The sequence below is a fragment of the Acomys russatus genome, chromosome 20 (genome assembly GCF_903995435.1).
Source record: "Acomys russatus chromosome 20, mAcoRus1.1, whole genome shotgun sequence".
In the NCBI taxonomy this organism is placed as follows: Eukaryota; Metazoa; Chordata; class Mammalia; order Rodentia; family Muridae; genus Acomys; species Acomys russatus.
This window is the reverse complement of record NC_067156.1, coordinates 1,019,190-1,026,633: the sequence shown is the minus strand read 5'-3', so window position 1 is coordinate 1,026,633 and position 7,444 is coordinate 1,019,190. Positions and strand designations below refer to the sequence as shown.

The 7,444-nt window shown below is 44.6% G+C and overlaps 1 protein-coding gene across 1 annotated transcript in view; it reads left to right on the top strand.

The window, feature by feature from the left end:
* Positions 1-7,303: 7,303 nt before the first annotated feature.
* Esco1 (establishment of sister chromatid cohesion N-acetyltransferase 1) overlaps positions 7,304-7,444 on the top strand; it is a 44,034-nt gene continuing 43,893 nt past the window's right edge. The window contains exon 1 of the mRNA XM_051164022.1: positions 7,304-7,424. The gene's annotated coding sequence lies outside the window, so the exon portion shown is untranslated. The remainder of the gene's footprint in view (positions 7,425-7,444) is intronic.

The window sequence follows — 7,444 nt, the reverse complement described above, 5'->3', positions numbered from 1 at the left end:
CGCGCTGCCTTCCGGCCGCCGGGAGAGCGGCAGCGGCCCCTAGCGACGGGAGGAGTGCTTTGCGCCTCAGGGGCCGTGAGGGCGGCTGGAAGACATCAGCGGGAGGGTTCCGAGACCTGAACACCAGGTATGCTGGCCTTCCTTTAGCTTTCACGCCTAAGAGAAGCCCTCTAAAAACCGGGCAGGGTGGCGCATGCCTTTAATCCCAGCACTTGGGAGGCAGAGGCAAGTGTATCGCTGTGAGTTCGAGGCCAGCCTGGTCTACAAAGTGAGTGAGTCTAGGACAGCCAAGGTAACACAGAAAAACCCTGTCTCAAAAGCCAAAAGAGAGTGGCGGGAGGAGAGAAGCCCTCCATGATTTGAGTTGATCCTTGGGACTCACATGATGGAAACACAGACCTCAGGCCTGCAAGTTGTCCTCAGTGGCTTTACAACTAAGCTGAGCCAATCGTAGAATGGTTTTCCTTTGGGGATGTGAACTGTCATAACCCGAGAGCTACAGGGCACCTTCCTTTTTTCTTTCTTTATGTCTTCCTTCCTTCCTTTACTTTTTTACTTTTATTATTTTTTATTTACTTTTATTTTTTGGTTTTTTCGAGACAGAGTTTCTCTGTGTAGTCCTGGCTGTCCTGGAACTCACTCTGTAGACCAAGCTGGCCTTGAACTCAGAGATTGGCCTGCCTCAGCCTCCCAAGTGCTGGGATTAAAAGCGTGCACCACCACCACTCAGCTACAACTCACTGTCTTAAAGCCAGAAAAACCATTCTTAGTTAGTTAGTTAGTTAGTTAGTTATAATCATTGTTTTTCAAGACAGGGTTTCTCTGTGTAGCTTTGGCTGTCCTAGACTCACTTTGTAGACCAAGCTGTCCTCGAACTCATAGCGATCCACCTGCCTCTGCTTCCCAGAGTGCTGGGATTACAGGCAAGCCCCACCATGCCCAGTTTAGGACAGAGGTTTTGTTGTTGTTGTTGTTTTCTTAAAGATTTTATTTTATATATAACTACTCTATCTGCATGTGTACCTGCATACCAGAAAAGGGCATCAGATTCTAGTATAGATAGTTGTGAGTCACCATGTGCTTGCTGAGAATTGAACTAAGGACTTCCAGAAAAGCAGACAGTGCTCTTATCCACTGAGCCATCTTTCTAGCCCTAGGACAGAGTTTTAAATAAACCTTTCATTATATAGTAAGTCCTTTGACTTAAAAAAAAAAGTATGTGGCTACTTCAGTTAAAGTTAAGTAATAAAAAAAAAAAGTTAAGTAATAAAATGCAATGGTGCACACCTTTAATCCCAGCACTTGGGAAGCAGAGGCAGACAGATGGCTGTGAGCTCGAGGCCAGCTTGGTCTACAAAGTGAGTCTAGGACAGCCAAGGCTACACAGAGAAACCCTGTCTTGAAAAACCAAAAATAATAACATTTTAAAAAATCAACTCCTTATTTGCAATAAAGATATTAATAAATAAAAATGGTAGGGTCCAGAGGAAGCTGCACAAAACATTCAGACACCAATCTTAGTTAGGTACGGATGGTTTAATAAATACACACCCCAGTACTAACCATGATTAGGGACACAGAGTAGAGTTGGGAGCCAAGCTGTGACATCGACCTGTTCTTAGGACAGTATTTTTTTTTTAATAGGAAAACCAAGTGTATAAGGGGCAGCAGTAATACATTATAATACAGTTTGGACAACTAGACAAAGTATTATCAGCTAACCTTTAAGCAATTGGTCTCCTGTGAGGTAAGTGAGGTGGTAGTCAGCTCTGACTCAAGTTATTTTGCTAACAAGCAGTTCTAGCCGACCTTGAAAGTGTGCCTGACAGCTAGGGCCAGCTGTGCTTATGGTTGGGACTTTCTAGAAACAACAAGGCCACAGAGCTTCTCATTGAACATAAACATAGTTTAAGGTCAGCCTAACCTTGTACAGAGATTCTTTTTTTTTTTTTGGTTTTTCGAGACAGGGTTTCTCTGTGTAGCCTTGACTGTCCTGGACTCACTTTGTAGACCAGGCTGGCCTCGAACTCACAGCGATCCGCCTGCCTCTGCCTCCCAAGTGCTGGGATTAAAGGCGTGCGCCACATCGCCCGGCCTCAGAGATTCTTTTATGTCAGCAACAAGCTGAGATGATTTGGCTGGTGGCCCTGAAACAAAAATGGCTATAGTTATGCCAAAAGGAACAAGCCTCAACAAAAATAATAAATAAGGATAAAATATAATCTAGCACTAACACTGATAAATGCAGTTACTCAACATCTATACGTGTCTCTGATTACAGTGCAGATAATTCCACTATCACAAGAAGTTTGGGTATTATTTTATTACCATATTTGATCCTTAGAATGTATTAGTTACTGCTTTCAGGAGATGGTAGTGTCAGAAAGCAAGAAAATACAACTGTTTACTGCACTCTCCAGTATCTATATCACTGCTTTGACATAATGTGTGCTTTTTCCAAAACAGCCCTGTCCCAGTGTATGGGAACTGGTCTATGAGACTGAAGGAGGCAGACAAGTCCAGAACTGCAGTGTGCTGTTTATGGGTGACTTGCAACAGAAACATGCTTCTTGGAACCAAGAAAACCACAGAGGTCCTTAAGATTTGGGTTAGAAGATATGTGGGTTATAAAACAGGGCAAAAGTTACTTCAGAGCTAGGCATGGTGATGCAAGTTTGGGGCCATTCTGTACTGTAGACTCTATCTTAAGCCTTCTCGTCTCCTTAAAAAGAGATTTCACCCAATCAGATTATACCTCATTTATTTCAAGCTAATCAGCACCAGGTTCATTCTCAGGCGAAGGTCTGGTCATAAAGCTTCACACACCTTATGAGTTTGTCTATTTTATGCTGGAAAACTGACCAGGGTAGCCAGGCGTGGTGGTGCACGCCTTTAATCCCAGCACTCGGGAGGCAGAGGCAGGTGAATTGCTGTGAGTTTGAGGCCAGCCTAGTCTACAAAGGGAGCCTAGAACTGCCAAGATAACACAGAGAAACCCTGTCTTGAAAAACTAAAAATAAACAACAACAACAACAAAACAACTGACCAGGGTATCTCAGGGGTAATTGCGATAGTTACCACTCAAGATGGTTTCAGTAATGTCAAGATAAATGTATCATCCTTGATTAATATTCAAAAACAATGAAATGCCTCCCCATTAAAATGTATGCCTTATAAGGAAGAAAATATGCATATCATTCAGTACAGTGAGGCCAGTATTAAGCAGCTGGTCCTCCTGATTGTCCCCAATGCGTTTCCACTTGGGTTCCCACTTCCCTTTTCATCCGTCTCTTCTCTGCTCAGTAACATAGGAATGTGTAAGTCTTGTAGCTCATCAGTCTCACTCTTCAGATGTTTCTACATGTACTCAAAATCTAGCTAAAACCTACTCAGTCTCTCTCAGCTATGTGGGCCCAGCATAAATAATTAACTATATACGATCATATTTTATTTTTAATCATTTATGTGATATGTATGCTTATATATCATAATTATATATAATCAATATGCTAGTGTTGAGTCTCTCAGACGTCAAATTGAAATGTTATTGTCAGCAGTGGTGACGTATACCTTCAATCCTGGTACTCCAGAGGCAGAGGCAGAGGCCTCCTGCAGAGGCAGGAGGATCTCTGAGTTCCATGCCAGCCTGGTTTACAGAGTGAATTCCAGGACAGCCAGGGCTGTGCAGAGAAACCCTATCTTGAAAACAAGCACAAAAGAGAGAGAGAGAGAGAGAGAGAGAGAGAGAGAGAGAGAGAGAGAGAGAGAGAGAGAGAAAGAGAGAGAGAGAGGGAGAGAGAGAGGGAGAGAGAGAGGAAGGGAGGGACAGAGGGAAGAAGGTACAAAAAACAACAACAACAAAAAAAGAAAAGTCATTGTCAGCTGTGCGTAGTGCTACACTCCTTTAATCCCAGCACTTAGGTAGGAAGATCTCTGACCTCCAAAAAGCAAGTTCCAGGACAGCCAGGATTGTCAAATAGAGAAACCCTGTCTTAAAAAAAAAAAAAAAAAAAAAAAGCCATCATCAGTTGATTAATACCAAGTACAATTTTCTTTTTTTATTTTGTAGCTTGATTTTTTTTTTTTTTTTTTTTTTGTACAGTACAAGGTAAAGATGGACAGGTACAAGAATACTACTGCAGCCTTTAACTTTTTAAAAAAGAATTTCTTAAAAGCCGGGCATGGTGGCACATGTCTGTAATCCCAGCACTCTAGGAGAGGCAGGTGGATCTTTGTGAGTTCGAGGCCAGCCTGGTCTACAGAGTGAGTTCCACCATAGCCAGGGCTACACAGAGAAACTCTGTCTTGAGAACAACAACAAATTTCTTGCTTTATCACAGTATGAAACTGTTGTGTGCTCTGAAGTGAAGACAGCAGGGGTTGAGCAGAGTAAACCCTCTATTTGCTGCTAGCAATAGAGCTGGTAGGAAAGTGGGACTGTTCTGCCCTCTGTGAGTTAGTAGAGGTTTTGTATGCTGTGGCAATTATATTGGTCACAAGAAATAAAAAGAATAAGGAAATGAGCGATGGTCCTGTTTAAAGAACTGGGTGCTATCATTGTAAGCAAGTACAAGGAACCCCATCTTGAGCTGCTCAGTTGGCAGACTTTGCCTGGCGTACACAGGCTCTCTGTCCTTCAGTTCAGCATAAACTGGCTGTGGTGGTACATATCTGTACTCTCGGCACTCAGGAGATGAGGGCAGAAAGATCAGAAGGGCATCTTCAGCTACCCAGTGAGTTCCAGGGCAACCTAAGCTACATGAGACCCCATCTCAAAACACGAAAACCAGTTTGGAGTCATTGAGGAAAACAAAGTGGGTAATAAGTCCAAGAGATAGATTCATAGTCCTTAGTTTAGGCACAGGAGAGACTTGTAGGGCACAGCCTTTGTTTCAAGCAAAGCTGAACTAACCAGAACTTTCTCCTGAGATCAGTTTGCACTGGGCTTAAGTAATCTTTGTCCAGTTTTCAGAAGAGCCTACTTAGAAATGAATGCAGAAAGAGTAAAAGGTACACACTTCCAGGACTTGAAATCCCACCAATCCCCACCCTGGAAAACCGCATTCCCAAGACACCCTATATAAGCCCACCTTCCACCCAGTTCTCTGAGGCTTTTCTCCCTTACAGAGGCAGCTGTTCTCCTGTGTTCTTTTGAGGTTTGTTGTGCAGTGTGGTATTCCTTGGCTCCCAACAGCCAGGATACTTTCCCCTCAGAGCTGTAGCACTTACAGAGGGGAGCACTGTGGTGTCCTGCTGACAGAAATTGATCCTTGAGTTTCAGGTCGGCCTGAGATCAGCTGCTCCCCAACAGTTTCCAGTTATGATAGCAAAGAAGACTTTAAAACCTTGCTTATACTAGTTTCAGGTGGATTCTAATAATTTCAAACAGATCTGACTAATTTTTTATTTTGATTATCAAACATTAAAAAAAAAAAATCCCAGCACTAGGGAGGCAGAGGCAAGTGGATCACTGTGAGTTTGAGGCCAGCCTGGTCTACAAAGCAAGTCCAGGACAACCAGGGCTACAGACAAACCATGCCTGAAAAGAAAAAGAAAAAGAAAAAGAAAAAAATCACTTAATTTTACTTAGGTATGTGGTGGGGAAGAGTTAGAAACTTTCCCCAGAGTGACATAAAGCATACATCTACTTACCTCAGATAGGGAGGGAGCCCACAAAGGCCAAAGTAAAGACCCCTCCCAAGTCCAACTTAGTGAGCCAATGGGGTTACTTACAGGAATGTGGGCAAAGTGTCATATGAGCAGACGTGACAGCTGCATTACCAAAGTTCACCCCGGCATGGGTGACAGCTCACAAATCAGGGAACCTGGAGCACTCTGCATAGCCTGAGGGCCGCTTAATAGGTTGCAGAGTGTCTTTTCCAGGTGCCTCAGCTGGACTAAGCCTGTGTGATGAGAGACGATGGCCTCCATAGGCATATAGTGGCACATTAGGAGGTGTGGCCTGGTAGGAAGAAGTGCATCCCTGTAGGGGTAGGCGCACTCAGGGAGGCAGAGGCAGGTGATTGCTGTGAGTTCGAGGCCAGTCTGGTGTACAAAATGAGTACAGGCAAGCCAGGGCTACACAGAGAGACCCTGTTTAGAAAAACAAACCAAAAGGAAAAACAAAAACAAAACAAACAAACAAAAAACCCGAAAAAACAAAACAAACCCCAAACAACTACTTTGGCTCTTATTTTTGTTTTTTGTTCTTTTTTTCTCCCCAAGACAGGGTTTCTCTGTGTGTAGCCCTGGCTGTCCTATAGCTCACTTTATAGACCAGGCTGGCCTTGAACTCACAAGAGATCTGCCTGCCACTGCCTCCTAAGTGCTGGGATTAAAAGTGTGTACCACCATAATCTGAATAAATTAACTAAATATAAACAAACAAACCAAACCAAACCAGATGGGATAACAATTGAGTTGTAATCTGAATAAATTAATTAAAAATACAAAGGTGTGTGTCATCACTAACAAGGTTACACACAGAAACCCTGTCTTGAAAAATCAAAATCAAAAAAGAAAAAAAGAACATTGGTAAAGGATGAGTCCAAAAAAAAAAAAAAAAAAAAAAAAAAAAAAAAAAAAAAAAACGATGAGTCCTTGTGAGCTGTAGTGTAGTTTGGAGGAAAGGAGAATGGCCATTTAATACCCCCGCTTCTGCCCCTCCCCCCCTTTTTAGGGTAGCCAGGTGTGGTGGCGCCAGCCTTTTATCCCAGCGCTCAGGAGACAGAGGCAGGCATATCATTGTGAGTTCGAGGCCAGCCTGGTCTACAAAGTGAGTCTAGGACAGCCAAGGCTACACAGAGAAACCCTGTCTCGGAAAACCAACCAACCAACCAACCAACCAACCAACACAGAGGATAAGGCTCTTGGAATAGATCCTACAGAAAGTGATGGAACCATGTAGCAAATCATCAACTTTTGGGGCCTGAGCAAGTTTACTTAAAAAGGGTTTTCATAATTATTAGATATCTTATTTATGTGAGTGGGAGCATACGCCATGGCTGACAATTTGCCCGAGTCAGTTCTCTTCTTCCACCACGTGGCTCACCCGGGTCCAACTCAGGTGTATAATGGACCGCAAGCGCTCTCTCCCTCAGAGCCATCAAACGGGCCCCAAAGCGGGAGCATGGCCGGAGCCGACCGCAAGGACGAGCCGCCGCGCACAGGGGGCGCTGCGACCGCCCCGCCACCCGCCCACCCGCGGAGGCGCGCACGCGAGGCCTCCCACCGCGCCTGCGCTGAGTGTGGACGCCCGCTTGCCTTTCCCCTTCCCCGACGCCCAGCTGTCTCGGCCCGAGTGAAAAACAAAACTGCGTGACACGCAGAGAGCGTGGCGGCCATCTTCGTCTTCCGGGCGAGTCAGCTGAGCTGTCTGGGGCCCGAGGAGAAGCGCCGCGCAAGCGCACCCACGGCGGCCCCAGGTAACTCCCATCTGACGGGA